Raw genomic sequence first — 2,797 nt, 5'->3', positions numbered from 1 at the left:
GTCGTCGCTACCGCGACGACGTCCTCCTCGACTCGCGTTACGCTAAGACAGGATGGCAATGGTGTCATGTGCTCGTCTCGGCTTCCGTCGTCGCTACCGCGACGACGTCCGCCTCGACTCGCGTTACGCTAAGACAGGGTGGCAGTGGTAATGCTTAAATATTCTGCACTAGCAGTGTTAATCTTATCGGATTTCTTATGGCTATCATATTTTCTTATATAGAAAGCAGAAGGGACTAATTCCCTTTATCTGTCCTCCAACAACAGGCGACATAACGAGGCGTCGTGGGCTAGACCAGAGAGCTACAACGCGCATAGGATGCTATGGGAAAAGAAATGGAGGCAATTATCTTCTTGGGTCATTTTTTTTTTTGCATGGTGGGCGTAGATAGAAACAAATGAGCATTTTTACTTGTGTGTATGTTTACTGAACCTGATACTAGCACGAAGAACAGTGTACGAAAAAAGGAAGTATCTTGTACGGCCTGTGTTGTCGTTTTAGTGTGAAAGACTGCCTATAAAAAGATATTTATGCTGTAAGTTATTGACATTTACGTTATAAGTTATTAACCTACGGTAAATCAGGGAAAGGAAAGGGATGTTCTTCAAATGATGTTACCATTGCTTAGATACCTTTGCGGTGCTTTCAATTGAAGTTTTTCATCTCTTACTCATCCCTGTACAGGTTAGATTGTCTATGGAAATATGTCAACCTGAATATCACCCTTGGTGTTCTGTGGTTCTTGTGATCTGAGAATGAATTTCTCCTCCTACAGAAAAGCACAAGAAAAAATTAGGAGTAGCGAGAGAAATGAGTTGTTCCTTGCTAGTAAGAGGTGGTAAACTGATGTAAAAATAATGACAGCTGCTGATTTCTTTGAACAATGCTAGGAGTACCAGAAAATAATGGTAGCTGCTAAAAGGGGGTAAATTGATGTAAAATAATGGCAGCTGCTGATTTCTTTGAACAATGCTCGAAAGGAGTACCGAAAAAAATGGCAGCTGCTAAAAGGGGGTAAACTGATGTAAAATAACTCAGCTTCGGAAGGACTAATCCGGAGCTGATTTCTGTCTTGTGGGTCTATTTCAACTACGACCTGCAAAAATGGTCAAAAGGAGTAGCAGGCACCAGATTAGAAACCTAAAAATTTATAACTAAACAAAATCATAATTTATGAGAAAAAAAATTGAAGATGACACCGCAAGTACTAAAAAATGGGACAACACATACAAGCATGCATATTTCATATAAAAAAATAAATTATGGTGGGTAACAGAGATAATTCAGCACACCAATGTCTCATCAAGGATTAGCTAAGAATTCTCCTAGCTTAATGCTCATGTATATACCAATAGACTGTGCTCTATCTCTGTTGTTTGAATAATGTTCAGAGCAACAGTATCTTTGCACAAATGTTTACAATTCATACAATAATTTGCTACAGAAAAACAAAACGATTTTCAGAGAATTAGCTCATTCTCTTAACAATGAAATCTGCTGATTCTCTTAACATGTCTGAACTGACGTCGTTATTTAGAATTCAGCTGGCCACATATTTTTTGCTCTGCATGTCTGAACTGAATAAGTGAAGATGCTACCTGCAGCAGGGAAGGGAGCCATTGACAGTCAGCAGGCAGCAGGGACCTTGTGCAGTGCTCGTCATGCCAGCTGCTGCCGATGCTTGGAAACAAACGAATAAATTGCAAATCTTTGAGGCTAAACAGATGAATGGGGAGCATCGAAAGGGGCGGACCGAACCGAACCAGACCTTGGGAGTCGACGCCGATGGAGAACAGTGTACTGTGTACAACATGATTACATTTTGATGGAAGTCAAGCGAACTTGAGGCCAGCGTACACCGCAGCGTCGCCCAGCTCCTCCTCGATCCTCAGAAGCTGTTCCAATTAGAAAAAGAAAAAACTGTTAGTGTGACTTTTTTTAAACAAACAAAACGCTGCTGAAACAAAGCATGAACAAGATAATGCTTGAATGGACAGATTACACTAAACGGAATAATGAACCATGGGATTAAATACTTTATTAAATCATTTGCAAGAAGGTTTTGGCCAAAAAAGGAGCCGGCATTGCTTCAGCACCACATACAAGAAGAGCTACTTGCCTGGTTGTAGTATTGTACTTGGCAAGACGCTGTGAACGGCAGGGAGCCTCGGTGTTAATCTGAACGTGTTGCGGATGAAGAAACAGCGGTGAGTCAGTCAGTCCCGCCTCCGGCATCGATCCAAAGGAGCAACAGTTTCTTTGCAAATGTTCAGAATTCATACAATAATTTGCTACAGAAAAACAAAACAATGTTCAGAGAATTAGTACATTCTTTAACAATGGCATCTGCTGATTTCCTTGCATAGTGTTCAGTATTTATAGAATAACTTGCTACAGAGAAACAAAACAAGCAAGCTGTGCTGCTCCCTGTCAAATCATCTTCTTCCTCATGCTAAAAACAAAAAAGATTTTCAGAGAATTAGCTCATTCTCTTAACAATGAAAGCTACTGATTTCTTTGCAAATGTTCAGAATTCATAGAAATAATTTGCTAAGAAAAACAAAACAATGTTCAGAGAATTAGTACATTCTTGAACAATGGCAGCTGCTGATTTCCTTGCATAGTGTTCAGTATTTATAGAATAACTTGCTACAGAGAAACAAAACAAGCAAGTTGTGCTGCTCCCTGTCAAATCATCTTCTTCCTCATGCTGAAAACGAGCAAGCTGTGCTCTGACGGCATCATCAGAGCAGAGCTGCCAAAATCGCCATCCCTGTGCTGCTCCCTGTCAAATCTG

The 2,797-nt window shown here is 40.5% G+C and overlaps 1 long non-coding RNA gene across 2 annotated transcripts; it reads right to left on the bottom strand.

The window, feature by feature from the left end:
- Positions 1 to 615: 615 nt before the first annotated feature.
- Positions 616 to 1,853, bottom strand: LOC119321059. Of its 2 annotated transcripts, XR_005155096.1 has the most exons (4): positions 1,769 to 1,853; positions 1,599 to 1,671; positions 987 to 1,096; positions 616 to 769 (listed from the first exon to the last, which is right to left on the bottom strand). It is a non-coding gene; the product is annotated as an uncharacterized LOC119321059 (long non-coding RNA). The 2 variants fall into 2 exon arrangements; XR_005155095.1 differs by having other exon boundaries at positions 616 to 1,096.
- Between the last annotated feature and the right edge of the window lie 944 nt (positions 1,854 to 2,797).

Source organism: Triticum dicoccoides, chromosome 6B (genome assembly GCF_002162155.2).
Source record: "Triticum dicoccoides isolate Atlit2015 ecotype Zavitan chromosome 6B, WEW_v2.0, whole genome shotgun sequence".
NCBI classification, from domain to species: Eukaryota; Viridiplantae; Streptophyta; class Magnoliopsida; order Poales; family Poaceae; genus Triticum; species Triticum dicoccoides.
Note: the sequence above shows the minus strand (reverse complement) of the source record. Positions and strands in the feature narration are given on the sequence as shown.